The sequence below is a fragment of the Pan troglodytes genome, chromosome 16, assembly GCF_028858775.2.
Source record: "Pan troglodytes isolate AG18354 chromosome 16, NHGRI_mPanTro3-v2.0_pri, whole genome shotgun sequence".
Lineage (NCBI taxonomy): Eukaryota > Metazoa > Chordata > Mammalia > Primates > Hominidae > Pan > Pan troglodytes.
The window spans coordinates 52,550,897-52,577,096 of NC_072414.2; the positions used below are offsets into that span (position 1 = coordinate 52,550,897).

General features: G+C 40.5%; 1 protein-coding gene and 1 long non-coding RNA gene across 8 annotated transcripts in view; one reads left to right on the forward strand and one right to left on the reverse strand.

Annotated features, from left to right (window-relative positions):
• Positions 1-26,200, reverse strand: part of RORA (RAR related orphan receptor A) — a 735,316-nt gene that overhangs the window by 51,436 nt on the left and 657,680 nt on the right. The gene's annotated exons all lie outside the window — the stretch shown is intronic.
• On the forward strand, positions 2,732-5,913 carry LOC134808542 (uncharacterized). Its single transcript, XR_010151724.1, has 2 exons — positions 2,732-4,393; positions 5,665-5,913. It is a non-coding gene; the product is annotated as an uncharacterized LOC134808542 (long non-coding RNA).

A 26,200-nucleotide genomic window follows, 5' to 3' on the forward strand; every position in this document is an offset into this window, starting at 1 on the left:
ACGGCACACAGGCACACCTCACACACGGCACACATGCACACCAACACACACACGGCACACATGCACACCTCACACACACGGCACACATGCACACCTCACACACAGCACACAGGCACACCTCACACACGGCACACAGGCACACCTCACACACAGACGGCACACATGCACACCTCACACACGGCACACACGCACACCTCACGGCACACACGCACACCTCACACATGGCACACACGCACACCTCACACATGGCACACAGGCACACCTCACACATGGCACACAGGCACACCTCACAGACGGCACACAGGCGCACCTCACACACGGCACACATGCACACCTCACACACACGGCACACGGGCACACCTCACACACACGGCACACGGGCACACCTCACACACACGGCACACATGCACACCTCACACACGGCACACATGCACACCTCACACACACGGCACACGCACACCTCACACACGGCACACATGCACACCTCACACACGGCACACATGCACACCTCAGACACACGGCACACGGGCACACCTCAGACACACGGCACACGGGCACACCTCACACACATGGCACACGGGCACACCTCACACACACGGCACACATGCACACCTCACACACACGGCACACGGGCACACCTCACACACACGGCACACGGGCACACCTCCCACACACGGCACACGGGCACACCTCAAACGACACACAGGCACACCTCACACACAAGTCTATTCAGCTGCAAGTCCTGCCTCCACTTGCTGAGAACCTGCATGACTGGGCACCAAGGATACGGCACACACACACACCCACCCCACATACATACAGTCCACACACACACAACACATATACACCACACGCACCACAGATGCACACCACACATGCCACACACACATACACTGCACACGCACCCTACACACACACCCCACATGCTTACACATACACCTCACCCCCCACCCCCAACATATGGGCCTACACACGAGTCCATCCAGCTGCATGTCCTGCCACCACTTGCTGAGAACCTGCGTGACTGGGCACCAAGGACACAAAAAGGATGCACAGAACCCACCAGTGCAGCTCATCTTGTTACATTAGCTTCACTGCATAGGAATTAAGGATGAAAGTGAACTTTTTTTTTTTTTTTAAGGAAAAAGAAGAGTTGATTATGACCTTGAAGACAAAGTGTAGAGATTTGATTTGCAAAATCTAGAGTCTGGGGTTGAATCTCTACCCTGACATTTGTTAGCTATGAGAACTTGGACACTTTCTTAATCTCTCTGTGCCTCAGTTTCCTCACCTTTAAAACGAGCCCTATCTCATTATTACAGGGTACACAAGTAAAGTGCCTGTAGCATCAGTGCCCACCACATAGTAAGTGCTCCATAAATGTTAGCTATAATCATCATCACTGTCTTTTTTTTTCTTTAGACAGGGTCTCACTCTGTCACCCAGGCTGGAGTGCAGTGGTGCGATCACAGCTCACTGCAACCTCCACTTCCTGGCCTGAAGCAATCCTACCACCTCAGCCTCCTGAGTAGCTGGGACTACAGGCACACACCACCACACCTGGCTTTTTTAATATTTTTTTCAGTAGAGATGGGGTTTCACCATGTTGCCCAGGCTGGTCTTGAACTCCCGGACTCAAGTGATCTAGCTGCCTTGGCCTCCCACAGTGCTGGGATCACTGTCTATCTTTTAAGGATGATAGTATTTGGCAGGGGCTGCAGCTGGAGTTGAGGGAACTATCAGAAGAATGAAGGATAGGTCACTGTATTCCTTTTGTTGTATAACGACATGGAGTTTAGCAGCTTTATTTCTAACACAGAGGCCTAATGTGAGAAACAACATTAACCAGGGCACGATAGAAAGAAACCAGTGTTTCTTTCTAGGGAAAGCCCACAGTGAGGCTGGCATCTTGGAGAGGTGGTAAGTGGAGGAAGTGGGAGAGAGGCCTCACACACTGGTAAAGTGGGGAAAAGACTGAACTACAGGGTTCGGAGGCTCTCACAACTGCCTGTGCAGTGAGCAAAATTCACCAAATGCCTGTAACGCTTTGTGACCCTCTTTCTCCAGAGCTCAGCCTCCTCTTCTGTTCTTAGGCATAGTGCTGCACTACATAATCTTCCAGAGCCAGTCCTGCTGTATTACACTGTGATGTGAAGAGTGAGCTGAACTCTCATTTCCCCAACAGGGACCTCTTTTTATGGCAAAACCCAGCAGGTTTCATCTCGTCAGGGAAAAGGGATAGAAAGTGGAAAAGAATTCTACCTAGTAACTAATTTTTCATTTTCATTGGTTTAGGAAAGGAAATACAATGAACTGTTCTCTTCGAGATCCAGAAGAAAAGTTCTGGCAGCTAGAACACCGTTTTTATACACCGAACCCCTCGTGCTCTCCCTGCTTTGTTGTTGTTGTTGTTGTTGTTGTGCTTAATGTTAGAAAATAACATTACTACTATGAAACGAAGAGAATTTTTTTTCAAAACCATGTCTTGCCATTACAGATGAGACAAGGCAACACCATGCTAATACGCTGTTGATGTAAAAATAAAAGTTTTTTTTCCCTTCAAAGTAAACAAGTTAATTGAACGTGCTAGGACAGAGTTAGGTTATTTTTTTTTTCCCCTCTCTTTGAAGGCCACTAATTGTGCCCTTTTGCTTTAAATCAATAGAGGCAAAGCCCACAGCAGATAGTGTCAGTAATGCAAATCCATTTCCTATTGTAATTCACTTTTCAGAACAAAACCTTTTCCATCAGCAAAGCATTTTAGAACCTCAAGCTACACTGTTCCCACCTGCAACTGTCTAAGGTATTGGAGGTCAAGGACAGTCCAAGGCCAAGTCAAGGACCATCAGGACACAGAGGAGTAACTTCTGAGGCAGCCCCCGGTGGTAACATAAAAGCGTAATATGCATCAGACAAGTGCCTTCGCTGTGAGATGTTGGGGAACCAAGCCCAGTGGGGTGGCTGGCGTCAGCTCAGTGTTCCAGAAAAGCCAAACTGTTCACCACGACTTGCCCTGATTTTGCCTTCACTGCTATTCAAAGAGGCCTGAAGCAGTTACTGAAAGCAATTCCAAGAAATTGAGTTAAAAAAAGAAAATTAAAGTTTAGAAAAAAATCATTTGAATAAGTGCGTAGACTTACAAATAAATTCTGAATGGAACAGAATATTTGGGGGGTTCATAACCTTTGGTATATTTGTTTTAAAAACCAGCCGCACCTCAAACACACCCACCAACAATGAGACGAATGGCTAGCACTTATGAGGAATTATTATTCATTTAAAATACCCTTTAAACTATGTCACAAAGATAAATTTGTTTAGTCCTTACCTGTCCCCACGCTTCAAAATAAACCATAATATTTCTATTGAAGCCAGTTTCTTGTTCTTGGAATCAGCTTTTTGAGTTGTCAGTTAGGCTAGATGAGCTGATTAGTATGGAACTTAACACTGTCAGTAGCAAAACAGGTGCTCTATCAGAGAAATATCAATCCATTTTAGGAATGTTTTTGAGAGTGAACTGTGGTATCTATGAGAGAAAAATCAAGCCTTTTCCCTCTTCTGGTCTGCTACGGTAAATGGTGTGACACAAGGATGTTTCACTGCCCAATTAGCGTGGTCCATTTTAAAGTGAATCTGTTATTTTCCTTTCCTTCCTCATTCTTGACTTTTAGACACTGCAAGTTAACCTCAAAGAATGTCTTCTTTGGGCATAATTTTACAAATATTCTTTAAGATCCTTTATCACATTTCAAAGCACTTTGCGAAAACAAAATGTCCTCAGTGGGGCAGGTGAGATCTCAGGAATAGTGATAGAATTCATTTTAAATAAGTCTGTGTGATTTTTCTACTGTATCATTTCAGGGACTTTGCTTAAAGAGGCTTTAAGGAAGAACTTAAAATGGAGAAAGCCAACTTTTGAACGTGGTGATCAGGTTGCCTTCAGTCTCTTCTACGTCAGGGAGTCAAGGGGCTGTGGAACCATCCGTTCCACCTGCTACATGCTTTCTCACCCTTCTCCTAAACTGACAAATACTATGTGGCATCTCCATCATGGTTGACATTGCTAGGCCCTACCTTATTCAACTCTAACTGAAAAATGGGGAGCAAGACGGGATTATGTAAGAAAAAATGAAAAACTTTGAGGGCCAACTAACAGATTTCCTAAACTAATGATGTATTTTAATATTCCAGGGATTTGATTTAGGACAAATTGTTATTTGGATGGATGCTTGTCTATTGAGAGAGTAATTGTTAAACTAAAGGAAACTGGTCACAAATACTTTAGCAATGGCTATAAATGACCAGTGGGCCAAGGATTTTGAGATCGTGAGAGACTTCTCCAGGAATGTTGTCATTCATTTCACTCCAGTGTGGCTCTTTTCCTCCATCTGCGGTAAGCCAAAAACAGTTCCCAGGAGAAACAGATAGAGACAGGAAAATAGGTAGCAGTTCTGTATAGTCTTCACTAACAGCTCATAAACCTTAAAAAAATGGGATTTTAATAAAGCCCATTTTTATATTTTTAAACATAAAATGGAATAAAATGCTGATAGTTCCAAAGGACTTCCTGTGGGGAAAGCTTCAATGTCACAACTAAAATTTACATCAAATTCCCCAGCACACCCTTGTCTTCAACCGGAGTTTGCGTAACGGAGGTTTGCTGAGCCTGGAAACAGGGAATTCTGTGTGACTGCAGTAAAAGCACCAAGCGGCCTCATGACCAAACTCTCCTGCCTCTTAGTGATTTCTGAACTGGTGGCTGAAGTCAGAATTGTCCGTGATTACTATCAGATTATGACAATGAAAGTCACCATTCTGTGTTCTTTTGAGCAGGATTTTCCCTTGTGTTGTCCCTCCCTTCAGCTTCCCACACTCACTGCTTGCGTAGAATTTTGTTAGGGGAGTAGCAGTTCTGACACAACCAAAGATGTGTACGATCAACAGTGGGGTAATGTGGATAACTGACACGTACTGTGGGCGTGGAGATGCTCCTATGTTGTGGTGGATGATAGCCTTCGAAAGTTCTTTGTTGTCTTCATTGTCATCCACTCTATTAATGTTCTAGAAGAAAGCTAGTGGCCAATATTTTCTTCCAACAAATTCACTGGCTCCAACCTTGACACCAAAATGAGGATGGGCGTCAAAGTTCTTATGTTGTCATTGCCCCAAACTACTTGGAGCTACTTCTTATGCAGCTGCTCTCAGTGCCAATGAGATAAGACACAGCTGTACTTTATAGTCCCTCTCCTCCTTTTTTTTTTTTTTTTTTAAAGATAGGGTCTCGCTCTGTCACCCAGGCTGGAGTGCAGTGGCGTGATCTCGGCTCACTGCAACCTCCACCTCCCCCAGGGTTCAAAGGATTCTCCTGCCTCAGCCTCCCGAGTAGCTGGGATTATAGGCGCCCACCACCACGTCTGGGTAATTTTTGTATTTTTAGTGGAGACGGGTTTCTCCATGTTGGCCAGGCTGGTCTTGATCTCCTGACCTCAGGTGATCCACCCACTTTGGCCTCCCAAAGTGCTGGGATTACAGGTGTAAGCCACCATGACTGGCCTTTTTTTTTTTTTTTTTTTTTTTTTTTTTTTTTTAAGGAAAATGGCCTGGTTTGGTTTCTTCACTTACCTTTTTCAGCATATTAACTATTGGTTGTTTTCAAATATCAAGCTCACTTTTCTAGGAGAACTATGGCCACTATGGAGAATATGAAAACATTGCTGAAGGAGGTGAAAGCCATTTCAGAAGAAGAGTTATATATTAGCTTTTGGCAGTGACAGCGTTATGGGCACGGACATTCAGCCTTTCCAGTTGACTGCTTTGAAGGGGCAATGTTCACGTGGAAGTATACCTCCTAGTACGTTTGCTAAAATAAAATCAGCTTCATTACCTAATAACATAAATGACTTTGGGAGAAAACTCTGAGTCTCATGTTTTATTTTTCCTGATAATGCTGTTCAATTAGGGCAGACTTTGTGGAAATTCTGATTTCATTACCCATCACTGCTGCATGAAAATACGCTTTCTGAAGTCACGCTCTGAAAGAAACTAAGTTGTTTGCTACAACTACCCCTACACAGAAATTAGAAAATTATATGACAAGAAGTTTACTTCAGCCTGCAGTTGGGACATAGGTTATTACTGAAAGTAGTCGTCGGCATGGTTTCTGGTTTCACAGTAAAAGAAGACGACTTGAAAGGACCCAGTGGTTTTGATGCTCTTCTGAAATGAAAACACTCAGTGAGCACATAGCATTGGGTTGTCATTAATGTCAGCCAAGCGAAAACACTGTCTCCATGAACACTGCAGTCATTTCCCCGCCGAGACCATGACTTTCCACTCCCTGGCATTTCGGGCACTGTGCTAGTACTTTTCCAAAAGAGACTCTTAAGGCAATTCATTCTAGATAATCAAACACACACAACAGTCTTAAATGAATAGGTGGCCTGAATTTGCTAAAGTCAGCCAACAATTTCCAGGGGAGAATGTGTTATTTTCTGAGAAATACTGTAAGGCAATGATGAAACCCTCAAGCGCTGGGAGGCACGAAGTATAACTACTACACTTCATGGTAAATAGCATTAGTTTATTTATTTATTTATTTATTTATTTATTTATTTATTTATTTATTTGAGACAGAGTCTCGCTCTGTTCCCCAGGCTGGAGTGCAGTGGCACGATCTCGGCTCACTGCAACCTCCACCTCCCAGGTTCACACCATTCTCCTGCCTCAGCCTCCCGAGTAGCTGGGACTACAGGTGCCCACCACCATGCCTGGCTAATTTTTTGTATTTTTAGTAGAGACAGGGTTTCACCGTGGTCTCGATCTCCTGACCTCATGATCCGCCCGCCTCGGCCTCCCAAAGTGCTGGGATTACAGGCATGAGCCACCGCGCCTGGCCAATAGCATTAGTTTTAAATCATGTTGTGGATAAAAATGTAATCAAGTAGCTTTACATTGCTCCTATTAAACTTGATACACACAGTTTAACATGGTCTTGTGGAAGAAAACAGGAAAAATCTCTGGCATTCTCAATATGTTCTATGATATGTAGCAGCTCTTATGTTCTGTGTCTGTCGCCTATTTTGTAAACAGGCAACAAAACACCATACTTCATGCCAAAGTTACGAGAAACAAGGAATTAAGCATGTTGTGTTGGATGGAGTTAATGATATAACGTTAAAAAATAACCCCACAGTTTCCATCTACTCTCTTGCTCTCTGCAATCAAGCTGGGCATGAGAGAAGAAAATAAAGTGATTTTCTTAGGTAGCGAGCAAGTGTTGGAAAGTGGCATTTACTGTATCACCAGGGCATATTTGTTGTTGTTATTTTTCCTCCCCCACTCATTGCCCATGAATTAATTTCAGAAACAAGGCATCAGGGAATAGGCTAAATATAAAACAGTATTTGCTATGTTTTTTAGTGTCAAACACTATAAGACCAAGGTACTAAACTTCGAATGAGAAAATATTCTGCAGTTTCTCAGGATCTCACATGTTTGTCATACTTCTTACAGTGGTAGTATACTATTTTTAATATCACTTTTACATTGCCGTGATTTTTAAACACCAAGGTAAATTCTCACAGAAAGATTGCCTGGGGATAGGTATGTGTGTGTGGGAGGGAGGATCTGGCGATACTCATATGGTAATCTTTTTATTTCATCCATTTTCTCTGCTTTCAAATTATAAATTCAAACTATAATGTCACTCTCCACCCCCTCCCATCTCCTTCCCAATCAACAAAACAAACAATAAAATTCATATTTTACTATGTGTATTGTGAAACAGCCTACAATAGGACACCAGTGCTTTTTAAAGTCCTACTTTTTATAAAGGGTCTGATTTTCTTCTGGCCATCAACTGGATTGTAAGGACAACATAGCTCATTTTATGAAACGAAAGTGATATTCGAAAACTAAGTGGCTGAAGATGTAATTGTCTATATGTGAGCTGCTTCTGACCTTGAAAAAAGTGTAGAAGAGGGGCCGGGCGCGGTGGCTCACGCCTGTAATCCCAGCACTTTGAAAGACCGTGGTAGGTGGATCATGAGATCAGGAGTTCAAGACCAGCCTGGCCAAGATGGTGAAACCCCATTTCTACTAAAAATACAAAAATTAGCCGGGTGTGATGGCACACGCCTATAATCCCAGCTACTCGGGAGGCTGAGGCAGAGAATTTCTTGAACCTGGGGGATGGAGGTTGCAGTGAACCAAGATCGTGCCATTGCACTCCAGCCTGGGCAGCAGAGTGAGACTCTGTCTCAAAACAAAACAAAACAAAACAAAACAAAACAAAACAAAACCAAGAGGCACATTTAAGACTTGAAATTTAGATGGAAATTTTAAAGTTTTAAGTTGTTCATATTCTACCCCAAACACATTCATCTCAAAAAATAATATTTAAAGCCATAGAATTTATAATTTATGCATCAATAGTTTCTCCTTTAAGTGGTCACCAAAAAGATATCAAACTTTTTTTGCTATAAGAGCATATTTAAAAAATATCAATGAAAGTGTTACCAGTTTTCAATCCTCCTCACTTGGACATTAAAGGGATTAAAGTTATTGTCAGCACACACATGGATCAGCTTTCAATGGAAAAAAATTAATGTTTTTTGATGTTGTTTCTTTTCCTTAAGGCTCAAGGACACTAGGAGAAAGACATAAATAGAAGTATATATTATCATCTAGATGGTGACTCTCCAAGGGGTTGATGAGGGAACAGAAGTAATGCTACCCTAATTCTGAAATAATAAAAGCTCAAGCAATGAATGGCTGAATTCACACCTCAAAATTTCATGGAAGACAGGCATACAAAAATAAGCTTTCAAAATTGAATGAACTCATTACCACAATTAAAGAAAACAAAAAGAAACATTTTGCATAACTGCTGGTTTTGCTGCTCCTTCTGCTAATTTAGTTTGTCTGGAAGAGCCACTGTGTGGACCACCCATGCTTCAATGCACTTAACCAACACCTTTAGAAGAAAACAGGATAGCTACAAAGTCAGTGGTATCTTTTTATGTTTCAGATTTCCATAAGGCGATTTCACAGTATTGCAGAGTGAAATCAATTAAGAAATAACTATAGCTATATAGGGAATATGCAACACATTAATATATTTATGGAGACTATATCTAGGCACATTTATTTTCAGCATTTGAAAATTACTGGTGAGAGTGAGTAACGTCCCTTCCCTGTTGTTTTGATAATCTCATGTCTTTTAAGCAAAAGGAAATGTATACTGCAAAATAGCTTTACCACTCTGACCTCAATATGGAGTAAAATGACAGATAACAAGCAGAAGCCAGTCAGTTTCACAAGTAAGTGATTCTGATGCTTTGGCTCATCCTGGTCCCTGCTCGGTTCCCACATCCTGATCTGGCTGACTTAGTTAAAACCTGCCATTTCTAAAGTTTAAGAAATTAAACATAGTTTGGGAGTACAAAGAGCCATCTTTGCTCTGATCTCATTAACAACCTCATAAGAGTTCATTTCCCTCACTAACTGTCCTCAGGAATGAAAGTTAAAAGACCTTGAATAATTTTTCCTACCGCCCCACAATGATACTGTACTACTGTCCTCTTTCCTGGTCTGAAACTCCTCTGGAAAGAGATGCACAGCCTCTAGTAAATCATAGTTTTTGTTTTGTTTAGTGTACTCTAAAGAGCTACATGGAACCTTTTAAATCATTCAATGCCAGGTCCATAAAGACCTCTGTGATTAACAAATCAAACCCCTTTCTTTTCAGTCAAGGCACCTGAGACTGAGAGGTAAAGTGACTGTCCTAAGGTTACCAAGCTGGGGCAAGACCAAGGTGATACTGCCACCATCTGTTCATTCTCCTGCCACCTTTACAACTGGGGTTTATCCCAACCTCCTCATTTCACAGAGAAAAACAGAACCAGTGTGAACAGAAACAATTCACTTGGGAAGAGTGAGCCGAGGCTCTTTTATCAGTGTAGGTGGTTGAACTTCGGTAGCCACAGGGGACCTGACTTTGAGGACACAAAACACAGGATCCTTCGTGGTTCACAGTGGTGGTGTTAGGGAGAGGCAGTGAGCCTTGCATCATAGGTAGAACACGATGCAGCTGCAGGTGCAGACAGTTATCAGGGAGAGAAGGGCCCAGAAGACTGGGAAAATGATAGTGGTGTCAAACAGGAAAATTACACTGAAATTACACCATGTCTTTTTACATTTTCCTCAGTCTCCGTCCGAGCCACAAGTGCACTGCAGTCATTTCAGAGATACAGAAGCTTATCTTGCTTTTTGAAAAGTTTTTCTTAAAATTTGTCCTAGGGTCCACAGGAAATGAAAAACCCAAGGCATCCCTCGCCCTCTCCCCGCAAGTCACCTGCTATGAATACCTGCATTCATTCTTCAAAGCCTTTATCACTCCCTGGAATGCCACGTATTTATTAGCTGTCTCCACACATTAAGAATAAGATGTATAGAGCAGGAACCTGTCATTCTTCTCCATCCTATCTTCCCAGTGCCTGCCTCAGTGCCTGACACATAGCAGGTGCTCCAAAGGAATAAATAAATTAGGAAATCCTACCACCTGCTTCTAGCATGTAATATCTACTACCCTGGAGTGGAATGAAAGGGTTATTAAAATACCCAATGACAGCCTCAGGTCTTTCCTTCTAGTGTGGAAACTCTACAGCAAGAACCAACACAAATTAAAGTGTCTAAAAAAATCAATTGGGGCAGGCATCTTCTTCTGAACTACATTTACTAGAGCCTGCCACCCACAGATGTCGAAGGAATTCACAGGATTAAAAGAAAAGGCTGGAGGTGAGAAAGTTAATAACTACTCTTGCGACATCTAGGGCTGGGCTACAAGTGGTCAGCACATGGACCTCTCCATATATGTTGTTAGATGTCAAGGAGTGGCTTTACAGATAGACAGCCTTGGACCCCAATGCTAAATCTTCCACTTATTAGCACTGTGATCATGGGCAAGTTATTTAACCTCTCCAAACCTCTATTTCCTAATCTCTACCACAGAGATAACAGTACCTACTTCACAGGGCTGTTATGAGGCTCAAATGCAAGAATATATGTAAGCAACTAGCTCAATGCCTGGCATACAATGGTAACTGCTATTACTATTGTTATATGAGCTATTGATATTTTTATCTGATCCCAGATAATACTCAATAATCAAAGTTAATCTCCATCTGCTTTTCTGAACCAGGAATTACTGCTTTATCCTGGGATTACTATAAGGTCAAGATGGCAAGTGAGTTTCAGCTCATATTCCGAGTCACATGGATTTCAAGTGAATGCTTGGGGGCTGGTTGAGATGCACTGTGCTGTGATTGATTGTGACATGTGCCAAGGGTGTGGAGCCAGGCTTGTTGGTTGGTTCTAATATTAGAATTGGTAAGCCTCTTGTCGTAGTATCACAGAGACTAACAGCTATTTTAATATTATATAATAAAGCATAGAGAAATCAAAAGAATGGGCTAAGAGTCAGATGGTCTAAGTTCTAATTTTAGCTCTGCAACTAACTGATGAGAAGATCAGAATATGCCACCCCAAATTATGACACTTTGGCATGAAGATTATTTTGAGCTGAAAGCAACTGAGAAACAGCAGAAAAAGCTCTCTACCCTACCCCTATCTGCCTATAGGCAGGGCATACATTTCCCCTTGTAAAGGTGCCCTCTGCCCCAACCCCATACCAGGAAGAGGAGACAACCCTTATCACTACAGATGGGCACTGACTTAAATCTGCTAAAACAAACCTTATTGAAGTAACCCTTGTCTTCCATTAGTTCCCACATATATTTACCTTCCCACAATATATGGCCCCTAGAAGCCTCAAACCATTTTCCTTTATCTTGTCACTTCTCCATAAGTTTATTGCCCTTTGTTAAAATGGTATATAAGCCTCCAGATCTGATGACCTTCTTGGGGGTATTCACTTAACTTCTGTGAGGCTCCCTCACATGCATATAAAATAATCCTTTTTCTCCCGTTAACCTGTCTTTTGTAAGTTTATTTTGTGGGGCCCCAGACACTGAATATAAGCGGGTAGAGGAAGAAGTTGGGTTTTTTCCTCTCTAACACTGAGTAAGTGATTTTAATCCAGTCACTTCTCTTTCTCTGTAAAGTTATTTCCCATTGAAGTACTGTGATTTGCTGACAATTGATTTTTTTAAATGTAAGTAAAGTGAAACACATATAGCTATGACAGGGCCTGGGGTACAGGATGGGTATTTGTTATGATTATTTGAAAGAAAAATAAAAGCACAAGGCTATTATATGGAAGTGTAACAGTTAAATATTTTCTGTCCTCATTCAAAAAGATTGACTCTTCCTATCAATGAGGAATATATTCACAATGAGATAAAATTGCAATATTTTTGGCACTAAAAAAAAATCAGCAAATGCTTAGTAATTCTCCAAGAAAGACAAGACTGTTGTGAATATGGGGGCTCTTTAATAACCAAGGCACCATTTAAAAATAGCTAGAATTAATTACAGGGCTAATGACCCATTGAAAGGCTTATTGAAATACCAAAGCCAGCACTGAACAATCATGGAAAATATGACTTAAAAGGGCTTTAGAGAGCAGAAACCAGGAACCGCAGTTCAAACAAAAAACACATTATCCTAGAACTCTAGCTACTTTGGTGAGAAACATTCAGGATGCGAAAAATCTCAGGGGAGTTCTCAGGCTGGGTAAGAGAAGCCACTAGGATCAACAGAAAGACAAGAAGATGACACATACGGTCACCTGTTTGGAAAAGAAGGACTGCCATTTAGCATTCACCCAAAGAGAAGAGAGAAGAGCCCTTCAAAAACCATTCTCCCCCAATCATCAAGGCTTTCTTTCCCCCACGCTCACCCCCTGGTTTTCTGATGTACCCATCCATTTTTAATGTACCATAGGATAAAATTAAAATTTCCACAGAGAGGAAAACATATATTTTAATAAGTCTCTGTGGCCACTTTAGAGCTGCATTATCTCCAAGAGCTTTCTGTGTCTTGGTCCTCTGTGCCCTGCATCCCTGCCATCATAAGCCAAAGAAGAGGTGATAATCTTCAGCGTGCCCTACTTGCCAGGCAAAAATGATGCCACTGCAGTTCTTAGCTTCTCTCTGTACCAAAATGGCCTTTCTGTACGTCAGTATCCTGGGAGCACACCAGGTGGCCAGAGCTGAAACAGTTTCATTACTTCATTCATGCCCATTGATTAAATGCATTACTCTTACCCTTATTTACTGTGGCCTAGACATGCCTTGTAGTTGCCTTGCTAAGTTAAAAGTGTCATAAAATCAAAAGGTTCCAAAGCCCTTGAGAGCTCAAGGTGGGGAGGTAGGAGAGGGAGTGAGGCACTCTCGACATATATTGGTTTCAAGGAGCAAATATAAATTTTAGTATAAATTGCTGTTCACAATAACGCTTTTAAACCAGCAATTATTTACACTGTACTACTCGAGAAACCCTATAATTATTCTGAAAGCACTTGCCAACGTCTACCCTGTTTCATAATTGCCAACACAGCCTTGTTCAAAAGAATTAGTGGCAATGTTAAAATTCTGTTTGGTACTAGGTTACTGTTTGAAACAATTAGTGATTGCACGATGTTGGGATATGCAAGCAGAATGGGGCCAATAAAGTACCCTAAGAATGAAATGGTCTTGTGTTCATATTCACAGGTGGGAAGAAAAGGAAGGTGGTGGCTGAAAGGGAAGAAAAATTGCTTGAATTTTTTTTTCCTTTTTTTTTTTTACTACTTTCCCAAGAAATACTGTCATCTGTTGAGCAAAATGACTTTAAGAAAATGTTTTTTCAAATGCTGGAAATGGTAGTGATTTGAAGGAAAGAAGATAACCCACTTCTCCCTCTTCCCCACTCCTTCTTGCCTGGAAAATATGTTTCTATTTCCGGCCTTTACTCCTGATATTTGTAAGTGAATCTGGGTAGTGATTGTGGAACCTCGGCTTACACATCTCAAAACACCCATCTGTGCAGGTCACTTGACTTTGCTGACCTATTTTCTGCTGTTTCTTTCTGTTACACAAATCTCCCCCACTTGAAAGAGCAATAGTCCCTCTACTTTCCAATGAAGCACAGACAGTAGAGAGATTTCTCACTCTCTGTAAATGCAAAAGCTTTTGGAATGTCTGGCATTTCAGGTGAGTGTTTAGGAAAAAACGGATCTCATCCTGGGTGTCTCTCTCATCTTTATTTCATGCTTTCTCTTCTTATAAACCCACAGCTGTGGACAAGGGGATCTGTGTTCCCCATCGCCAAGTGAAAATACATTCTAAATCGACCCTCAAAATTGAGGGTGCTGTGCAAAGTTTCATAAATAGAAACAGGGAGGAGAAAAATCTGGCATGACAGCTTCTGAATTTAAGCCATTTATTCTCACCTCCACCCCACTTCTATCCCGCCTTTTCTCTTTTATGAACAGGTGATATAAAAGCAGAGAACTAAGGCAGTTACCTAAATAAATTTTGTATTACTTGTCTAAATATTTTAGGGCAGTGTTTTTTCTATTCTGAGTGTCCAGGCTATTTTCTTAGTTCTCGTGTTCACTCTGCAGGTGAAGATATTGTCACTGACTGGGGAATGTGCCTGTGGACCATAACCCAAAGGTGGCATCTTTTGTGATAAAACAGGTATAACCCTGTTTCATGAGTCTATTGGCCACGAAAGAGATCCTCTATGCCTGGAAGTTCACGGCTTCCCCTTTCTCTTCATCATTTTCTGGTTCTGCGGGAGGCTCCATCTTTGATTCAAACCTCACTTCTTCCTAAAAGCCTTCGTAAATGAAGAAACCTTGCAAATTACAGTGGATGTTTCCCCTCACCATTCATGTATCCAGTTTGTACTTCCTTATCTTCCTTTTGTGAATATGGTGGCTTGCCATTTTGCCTCCAGGAACACTTGTTTGTCCACCCCAATCCAATGATAAAGGACAAAGAAAAGATTTATCAGAGCTTGTATTTATGCATAGCACATCCCCAAATGCTTGAACAGCAATAAGTACCCAAAAAAGTACTGTTTAGGTAGCCAACTCCCACTGTCTAATTTAATCCCACTGAAACTGGATGTGTCTTTTTCTCCTTTTGTTCTAAAGAAACTTGTTCTACTACTATTTGCTGGCAGGAATAATTTTCTGCCACCTGTAGTACTCTCTGCTTCTGTGAAGGCTGAACTTCAAGTTGCTGTGAAAGAATTTGCATTATCCCTCTATAGTCATACCTAAAATTAACCCACTGTCTTAAGTTAAATAAGATATAGAATGCTCACAACTGTTATGGTTATCGGAGAACTAGAGAGTGAGGCTTTCTGGCACTACGAGAGGATGTAGAAGATGACACATGTGGTTTGGCCTTTATTTGGAAGCAGCAAAAATCACAGAGGTGGTGGTTACAAGACAAAAAAGGCCAGGTGAGTGAACACAAAGTTTTGGCTGAGTTACTTTGTACTATTATGTAATGAGATACAAGCTCAGCCTTGCTTGAGTTTAAATAACCATAATGAACTGTTATAAACTCTGGGATGGAGGCATTATAAACATAGGAAATTCTGTACTTGGTCCTCCAGTTGGTCAAGTCTACTTGTATTCATAAGGAACACATTCCCTTGGGCTACAAGAGAAACATTCTGCAAACTGGAAATAGCAGTTACTTTCTGGATAGTTCTCTCAAAGAATATAATGAAGTAAACCCGAACTTCAGAAATCTCTGTGATCATGTATTTTAGAACATCACCAGAGCAAATAGCAATGAATCTCAGCTGATTAGAGCTTTAGTAAGTAATTGGGATAGCTGAATATCCAAATAACTGGAGTGTTATCCAAGTAAACACATGAAAACAAAGAGGGCAGTTATCATAAATATTTTTAAAGAAATATTTCTAAATTATGACCTATTTCTTTTCTTTGTAGAGAATTTTGAATCGAATTTACTTTCTTGATGATAAACAGTCATCAGAAATTTTATTTTAAAATTTATTAGAAATTTGGAGAGCAGGATGTTTGGCCTCTGAATGGGAACCTTAGTAGTGCCAATGACGAAAGAGAGAATTAAATATGGGTGATGTTGAGAAAACCAAGATTTTTGTCTAGAAGTATGCCCAGTGCCACACCGGGGGAAAGGGAGGCAAACACAAGACTGGGCCACATCTCCATGGTCTCTGGACGGAGGACAGGTCAGGCCTTTGGATTCACTTACACAGACGCCAGTAAGAACAAAAGCATCACCTGAAGACAGGATACACTGATGGAGTATTTGGAGAATCCCAAAAAGTTCATCCCTGGAACGAAAATGATAGCCTATCTCAAAAAAGCTACTAATGGGCATTAATTAGTTGGCCACTGCCTTGTTTATTACAAAACAGGAACATCTCATGACTTTTTTGTGTGTACCATAATTTAATAGATCTCATACACCAGAATTCAGATCATTAATGTCTGACCGAAGATTTTTGTTGGGCAGTCCTGTTAACTAAGACTGGATTGTGGTTAAATGTGTATGTTTGATGTTTCTTTGAATTTTAATAGTAATTTCGATTCAGTAAATGCTATCACTGTTTCCCCCTTCTAAAGATATGGTTGGACTTCATTAGTAATGTTCAACTCTTCATAAAGATGGTGAATACCACCTTAAAACCTATTGGAGATTGGTTTTATGTTTAGATTTATATAACTGGTTATGTGAATATATTTAAATACTTGGGAATTTCCTTCACTGTCTCAGAACCAAGCAAGAGTCACCTGTATTTTGTGTTCTGTTGCCTCTTAAAGGCAAGGTCTGAAGATCAGGTAGCAATGTCTACTTTATATTTTTGGCTTTGACTATGCCAATCTAATCAGAATTCCCTGTATCTAAAACGGTTCCCTTTACTTACAGAAAGGCATTTTAGTGTAGGCTTTAGAAAAGTGTGCAATATTTAGAGTGATATTATACACTAAAGTGTAGTAGTTGAGGAGAGTTAAATATTTTTTATTTGATATTACACTTTGGTGTGTAGTGTAATATCAAATATACTTTATAAATAATAAAATCTTATAAATAACAAAATCTAATAAAAATCAAATAAAGAATATTTAATATTACACACCAAAGTGTAATACCAAATAAAGAGTATTTTACTCTTCTCAAAAAAATTTATTAGACACTTATGAAAAAAGTATAAAATTATTGTATATGCTGTAATGCTCTGAAGGCCTTCTAAGATTTATATGACATTTTGCCCCAACACTAAATGGCCCTGGTTTTTATCCTTTTTATGTTTTTTCTTCCTCCTTCATCCGTAGTTTTCCTTCCTTCTGTAGTCATATGCTAGATCTTATGAGGCCCTCCCTCTACTTGTAATTAATATTTTGTCTTAGAATTAGCTATGTCTTGGAACCCAACCAGATAACTAAGCTTGTGTAAAAACCAATTATAAATAGGATGTACTGGGTCTAAAGAGATTTCCTCTGAAATCAAGTGCATTCACTGTAGTGCTTGAACTTTGGGACTCCGTTTTGGCAACCTAAAGGCCTATTTGCTTACTTCCTAACTTCTCAGATGGTTTGTGACAGAGAAGGTTGCCAGAGGACAGATTCATCACAGGTGAGGTATTGCTGTAGTAGGAAGGCGAAAAAGGTAATTGAAAGACCCTGTTCTTCCAATTACCAAGAGAAAGATGTCGTGCAAGGAATAGGACAATGACCTTTCTGTTATTTGCATTACGGCTTGATAATTATCACAAGTACATTCAGTTTGAGAGTTTCTCGATCTCTTCTCAATGCCTTCAAATAGATATGTTATAAGACATGGCAAATTGATTCTTTACCTAAGTGAGGCCAGTTTCACATTCCAAAAATATTTCAAAGCCAAATACACATAACTTTATAAATTTAGCCACTGTTTTTTTTCCCCTTGACTGTTTTATTCTTGACTGCAATAGCCAAGAGTTAATATAGTTGCGTTTTCTTAAGGAAGCAACATAAGTTCTAACAATAAATCTGTGAAAATGAATTTGTGATTTTTAGTTCATTTTTGGATGATTTCAACCAATCATTGTAGCCCATACCTGGCAAAGCAAAAAGTTTATCACAGCAACTCCTTATTTTGCTCCGTATGAGACTGTATTAAATTTAGATCTCTCCAGAACATTTGACTCCCTTCTTAAGGAGATTTATGTTGAAAATTATCATATAGCCACAAAACGCAGTCCATTTTATATTAAAATGTGAGTGTATTTCTAAAATTTTTTCTTTTGTTTTGTTTGTGTTCTCAAGAATGCTTTCTAAAACAAACTCATGTGACATAAACAGGGCCAGCTTGCCCTAGTTACACCCTTACTATTTCATTAACATAGGAACTGGGCTGCCATTCTGTTTTTGTTACGCTTATGCTGAATAACTGTACTCAGCCAGCTGCCATGACTTGTCTGTAATCCCAGCACTTTGGGAAGCGAAGGTGAGAGGATCACTTGAGCTCAGGAGTTCAAGACCAGCCTGGACAATATAGTGAGACCCTGCCTCAAAAAAAAAAAAAAATTAGCCGAGTGTGGTGGTGCCAGTCTGTGCCTGCCTGTAGTCTCGGCTACTGGTGGGGGAGAGGGGCCTGAGGTGGGAGGGATCACTTGAGCCTGGGTCACGGCTGCAGTAAGCTGTGGCAACAGAGCAAAACCCTGGGTGACACAGCGAGATGTGTCTCAATAAAAATAAGTATATAACTGTATTCAAATGACTTTCTTCTTCTAATGTGGCTGCCTGGGCAATTTGTCCATTTTTTCCCGGCAGCAGCTGCTAATGTTTAAGTGTAATTTTACGCTAAATTTTTTTTAATTAAAAAAATTAAAAGTTACACCAGCTTATTGAAGCAAATATAGAAAATACAGAAAAGTATACGGAATAAAAAATAAAACATATCGTCTTCACTGCAGAGACCACCAAGTCTTTAAAAATGTACATGTCTGTATATACACATCTGTACTCACACATGAGCACACACACATGTTGGCAGTGATGTTTTAAAATGTAAGTGTTTTTATACATGGGAAGTTTTAACTTGTGTTTTTTTAAATATGGAGAATGCAAAATAATGAGGCATAATTGTAATTGTGATGACAAGAAAGTAATAAAAAAATGTTAAACTCTTTAACTCTGAAACTAACGTTAAGAATTTTATCCCATGTTGTAGATCCAGGAACACGAGGAAGATGCTTTAACAACATGGCTCTCAAGGTTTTTGGACCCCCTTCCATAATGTAATAGATTCTGAATTGCAAAATACCAATACATTTTGTTAAAGGGTCAAGAACTATAGAAGGAAAGTACATCTCAATCCAAAACTATATCCATTGAGAAAAGAAAAATAGCTCAGAACCGTATGAGCTATATGAGTGATGCAAAATTTATCACGCCCTGAGAGACATAATATAGGACTTCAGTCACACTCCCCCCATGCAGGGGTGGTGGTGGGGTACTATTTAAAGCCATTTTGTTCCTGACTAGATGCCGCCTCCATTATCTTCATGTTACTGGAATCTGTGATACACAGAACAATAGCTTATGGGTTTAACAAAAAAAAAATTTTTTTTCTTTTTTTTGAGATGGAGTTTTGCTCTTGATGCCCAGGCTGGAGTACAGTGGCGTGATCTCGGATCACCGCAACCTCTGCCTCCCAGGTTCAAGCGATTCTCCTGCCTCAGCCTCCTGAGTAGCTGGGATTACAGGCCTGCACCACCACATCCGGCTAATTTTGTATTTTTAGTTTCACCATGTTGGTCAGGCTGGTCTCGAACTCCCGACCTCAGGTGATCTGCCCGCCTTGACCTCCCAAAGTGCTGGGATTATAGGCATGAGCCACTGCGCCCTGCCAGTTTACAAAAATTTTGTTGAGACAGAGTCTGACTCTGTCACCCAGGCTGGAGTGCGATGGCACGATCATAGCTAACTGCAGCGTTGACCTCCTGGGCTCACACAATCCTGTTGCCTCAGCTTCCTGAGTAACTGGGATGACAGGCATGTGCCAATATGCCCAGCTAGTTTTTACATTTTTTTTTGAGGTGGGGTTCGGGGGGGGGTTGTTTTTGTTTTGAGACAGAGTCTTGCTCTGTCGCCCAGGCTGGAGTGCAGTGGCTCTATCTCGGCCCACTGCAACCTCTGCCTCCCGGGTTCAGGCGGTTCTCCTGCCTCAGCGTCCCAAGTAGCTGGGACTACAGGCCCATGCTATTATGCCCAGCTAACTTTCTGTATTTTTTTTTTTTTTAGTAGAGATGGGGTTTCACCATGTTAGCCAGGATGGTCTCGATCTCCTGACCTCGTGATCCACCCGCCTTGACCTCCCAATGTGCTGGGATTACATGCATGAGCCACTGTGCCTGGCTTTGAATTTTTTGTAGAGATAGGGGTCTTGCTATGTTGCCCAGGCTGCTCTCAAACTCTTGGGCTTAAGTAATTGTCCTGCCTCAGACTCCCAAAGTGCTGAGATTACAGGCATGAGCCACCATGCCTGGCCAATAGCTTATGTTATTTAAATATAAATTCTTGGTAAACAATTTAGAAACTGCCTCTTATTTCTTCCTTTAAAAATTCACTTGTAACTGCTGTTAATCCGAGTGTACAAGGCAACTTGAATCTATACTCCCAGGTGGCTATCCTCAAGTTTGGGCTCAAATAAATGCTATACTTAATCATATTTTCTGAATCTTGTTACTTAAGGCTGACACGTATAAGTTGAAATTCTCCCAAAGTGAACATGGAGTCAGTCTACCAAAGTAAAACCAAACTAAGGTGAATATTTAAATATTCAGACAAACATCCCTGCTATTGAAAAAATCACAAATATTTGCTTAGCATCCACTAAGTGCAAGATGCTGATGGTGCAAATACCAGGTGTGCCAGACAACTGCTCAGCCTTTTATACCTCTTGGCCTAACTAGACACACCTGCAGTTTTCCACATGGAATTCCTCTTCTTGCACTTTGGCTTAAGCATGCATTTTTTCTAATGGTGGAAAATATTAAACAGACTTTTGCGTTAGAAGGTATCTCACTTCACTTCAAAGCAAAGTCTACCTTGTGAATTTAATTAGGGAACCTTCATGAGATTTTAGCCCTTATGTATATTTCCAACTATTTTAGTCATCAAGAACACTTACTGTTCCAATTCTGCCACTGATGTGGTCAATCTTAGGGAAATTTCTTTGAGCCTCAGTTTCTTCATTTGTAGCATGGGGATCTTACCCACCTAAAACCAAACTGAGATAGCACAGTGCTTGGGGGACAGGAGACTCTCAGTAAACAGCAGCTCTTATTGTTGTGCCCCGGAGAGTCTCTTAGGAAACGGGCTCCCCAGAGCTTCAAACCATGGCTTTTCCTGTGTGGCTACATCACAGACATTGTTTATCAGAGGACACATCTTCTAGTTCACTGTGGTTCTTTCTTGGTGGTCATTGGAAGTTTGCTCCATTACAGCAAGTACACACACAGGTAGCGATGGCCTACATATTTATTTTCAAGCAATGTTTTCCAGCAGACATGGCATTCAGTGTTGTATGAAACATCCCCATACTATTCCACAGACCTGCATGGGGCTTTCACTTTGCCCTCTATTGTACAGCCTTTCATGGGCTGCTTGACTTGAGCACACTTCTCACTACATACTTCATTTTATTAGGATATGAATTTTATATCCAGATAATGAATCCAAAGTCTGAGAAAGATGCATGCTTACAATTGGTATACAGCACGGCTGTGGAGACATGTTGAGAAGCTCTGGGATGAGACACCTAAATTCAAATCCCAGCTCACACTTCTGTGTGAACTTATGCAAAAATTTTAACCTTTTTGATTCTCAGTTCCCCTCATCTGTAGAATGGTTATCCCCATTATGGGTTATCCCCAGAGTTGTTGAAAGTTAAAAGTGATCATGCTTGTTCAGTGTTTAGCCCAGTGTTTGGCATAGAGAAAAAAATGCAATAAATGGCATCTTATAATGCAATTGTTACTGATTTTATCTTAACATAATGCTCTTTACATTTGGCCTACCAAATAAGATCATCTTTTGGAACCATTTTTTACTGCCAGTGAGAGCCATTTGGTGAGAATGATCCACACTCTCATCTAGTTGCTTTTACCTTCACTTATGAGAGAGCTGACTAGGGATAGGGGTAAACTGAGGGTGACAAAAGACTATTTTCCTGTGTTCTAAGTCTGCTGGGCTATATTAAATCTGATCTTTTGGTCTCATCAGGACAATCCTTTAACCAGGAAAGGGGGGGGGCCTGGGAAGACTACAGCTTGCTAGAGCAAGTCATCCTTGACATGTTGAACTTTCAACAAGTTTATCACTCAAATATATTTGGGGGATAGGGAATCTGAGAAAATCCTTGATTTAAAGTATTTTATCAGCGCAAAACAGTGATTATTCTAAGACAATTATATGACAGCATAAAAGTATTGATATTTAAATATCTCAATACCCCAATGACACCCGAACGCAAACCCTGCAACCAGTACAATAATAGCATTATTATACATTTTTGCTTCACTTTGTGGGACTTTAAATTTAATGCCAGAACCAACAGCTTACAAACTGCTGTGGACAAGCAGTGACCCCCTTGTGAGCTCGGTAAATGTTATCTATTGTATTCTACCAATATCTCAGCAAAAAGACAGAGTGTTCCTGAAACAGTCTCTAAAGTCGTCCATCAGAGCTTTGAAGAAGAACACTGTCTTCTTTTCATGTGGGCTGATTTTAAGGGACAATAGAGGTTTAACAGAGGACAACACAATTGGATTGAGATAAAACTGCTATATTCCCAAGAATTCTCCCATAAAGGTAAATTCCACAGATAAGACATTTACTTTTTTCTTTTTACATTTTTTGGTTTTAATTTTTTAAAGTTGCTTTTTCTTGCAACTAGAAGCTCAAGTACTATTGCTATTCAGTGTTGGTTTCAGATAGTGCTAGAGGTGGCAAAAATAATTCTGCAAATGCGACTCACAGTGTGCACATTATATGTAATCTATTTTCATGTATTCATTAGCAGAGACATTTGGAATACCTTGTTGCTGAATAATGAAATAAATTGCATTTGTCCAATATCGTCCCATCTATATCACATTTATTCCAGACTTGAGCCTACACCAATGTTATTCAACAGCCAACTCTGTCTCATTCATAATGGATTTTTCTCCAAATGGATCTGTTTCATGTTAAAATTAGTGATAAAGTTAGTTTTTAATGGAATAGGCAGCAGGCAACAGCAGCTTCCGAAAGTATAACCTAATGGGGATAACTTAATTATTAGCCATATCACCCTCAGAGAACCAGGATTATAATAAAACTCAATTTGGTACAAACATATATAGATACCACCCCTGTTTTTTTTTTTAAATTAGCTAATTATGATGTGGCCTGAATTGATAAAGTCAACACATCCTCTCAAAGAACCACTTAAACACTTAAGGAAAATGAATAGTCCTTGGATGCAAGGCCAGGTATTTGACGGATTTATGAATGTCACTCACCTCCTGGCTTGAACAGAAGTGAATTCTGATACAAGTTTCTTGCCCACCTACACTCTTGATGCTGGTAAACTGTTAATTAAGCATTTCGGTAATATAATGCAAAGTTAATAACAGAGACCTATAATTAACATACACTCATATGTGCACTCTAAAAATAGGGTATCAAGGAAAGTCTTCCTATTAGGTGATGTGATCAAGGATTAATTGGTTAATGTCTATATAGCCCACCTATACATAAATAAGCTTATGATTATTATAATTATGGAGAGCAGAGTTCAAAATCCACTTCAAGTTCAAAGAATAGTAATTTATACATCTAAGTATAGACGCAAATATTTAACTGTAAAAATACTTATTTTAATGCTATTCCAAATGTTTAATAAGTATTACTCGTCACTCAAGTTTTACTTTTTCTTAGTAAAAAAATCATAGATGTTTCAAAAAATAATTCCCTTTTGCCGTTAATAACATTTTAATGTTATTTTAATTTTTTTTGAAAACTTGGTCATAGGCAGGGAAGAGGGAAAGTTTGGTGTTAATGCAGAAACTGCCTTGTTAATCACAGTGCATACTGGTGGATGGATAAGCAGAAGGTGATTTAAATTTATTGAAAGCTAGGTTTATATGAAAAATAGAGCAATAAAGTTGGCTTCCCAATAAAGTTGGGTTCCTAGCCTCCAAGTCTTACATATTACTTGAGGTTGGGGAGATGACTAGATGAATACATGGTAGCAACTTATAAAGATCATAATAACAGAATATACCAAACCAGATTTTTTTTTAGGGAATTCGGGAAGATTATTTGTCATTTGATTTGGGCCACAGAGAATGAATATCACACTTCCCTAGGCAGTGAAAGTTGCGATGGGAGTGAAGAAAAGCCAAGGAGAGGTCCCAGCATGAACATGCGTGATGTGTTCAAAGAGAGGCTCACTGTGTCTCAAGGGCAGGGTAGAGTGGAGCAAATGGCTCAATATAAGGATGGAAAGTGGGTAGCCAGGTTGGCGGGACCTAATCCTAAAGGGCCTTGAATACTCTGTTAAGGAGTTTGGACTTATTTTCTAGGTGACTTAAGCCTTCAGAACAGAAAGGAGTCTGTTTAGATTACGTGTGAGAGCTCATCTGTCCAATGTTCAACCACACAATCTCAATAATGATAAAGATACTAACAAAGATGAACTAGCCAAAACCATTAATCTGCTTCCATAACGAGCTAGCCTATGAGTTTTTAAAATATGTTTCTAGCCATAAATAACCAGGGGATTTCACATTAAAGTTCAGATTTATAGATTCTCTTAAAAAAAAAAAAAAAAAAAAGACCTGGTGATGACAGACCAGTTATTCCAAACGGCGACAGAGCCAAGGGAGGTGCTCCCTTTCCAAAGCATATGTGCCATCCAGCGGTCCAAGTGCCTCCTCTACCTGCCACACTCACACCACCTGCCTAGGGGCACTAAATGTTTGGGTTTGCACCTTTTCTTTTAGAGAGATGCCCTCTTTTTTTTTTATTATTATTATTATTATTATTATTTTTTTTTTTTTCTGAGACTGAGTCTTGGTCTGTTACCCAGGCTGGCGTGCAGTGGTGTGATCTCAGCTCACTGCAACCTCCATCTCCCAGGTTCAAGTGATTCTCCTGCCTCAGCCTCCCGAATAGCTGGGACTACAGGCATGCACCACCACACCCAACTCATTTTTGTATTTTTAGTGGAGACAGGGTTTTACCATGTTGGCCAGGCTGGTCTCGAACTCTTGGCCTTAAGTGATCCGCCTGCCTTGGCCTCTCAAAGTGCAGGGATTACAGGTGTGAGCCACCAGGCCCAGCCGATACCCTCTTTTATTAGCAAGAATAATTCTACCATTGCATGAGTTCATACATACTGATTATCTCCAGCTTCTTTTGGTAATGCATTACTTTCCCTTTTTTTCTTTCTCATGCCAATAAAGTTTTCCATTTATTCCTTTACTTAAAATTGAAGTTATACGGTGTTAAATAAAATGTGTTTGGGTTGAAAATGAAAATGAAGATGTCATATGTAAGGGGCCTAGAAAGCATGCTCTGTGGCAGGGTTTCTCAGCCTTGGCACTACTGACATTTTGTGTGAGATAATTCTTTGTTGTGGGGGCTGTCATGGGCACTGTAGAATGTTTAGCAGCATCCCTGGCCTCTACCCACTAGATGCTAATAGCACTCTCGAATTGTATTAATCAAAAAATCTCTCTAGACACTGATAAACGTTCCCTGGCGGTCAAAATTGCCCGCAGTTGAGAACCACTGTTTTATGGAGAGAATGGTTTCCAGGAAAATAAGCTCTGGATAGGACAGTGGTGCTCTGCTGGAAAATGGATAGGACAATGCTTATGTCTCCTGCTGTTACCTCTGCCCCTGTGCACCTTTCTGTTCTGCCAGAGACAAGGGTTGCCCCACCCACAGAAAGGTGGAACAGCCAGGCATCCTGAGGGTAGTGATGCCAAAAGAAGCCCAAAGTCCTCTCCTACCTGGGAGAAACTTCAGCACCTCCATGAGGCAGCATGGCAGTGAAGGCTTTCTCTGCTCTCTACTGCTGATGTAGTTAAGGGAAACAAGAAAGAAATTTGCATGATCTACTCTCAAGACCCAAACCTCCCTGTTTGCATACCCCGGCTCAGTGTGGTGTCAGAATGCTTCTAAGGAAGGAAGAAGCCTCTTTTCTCTGAC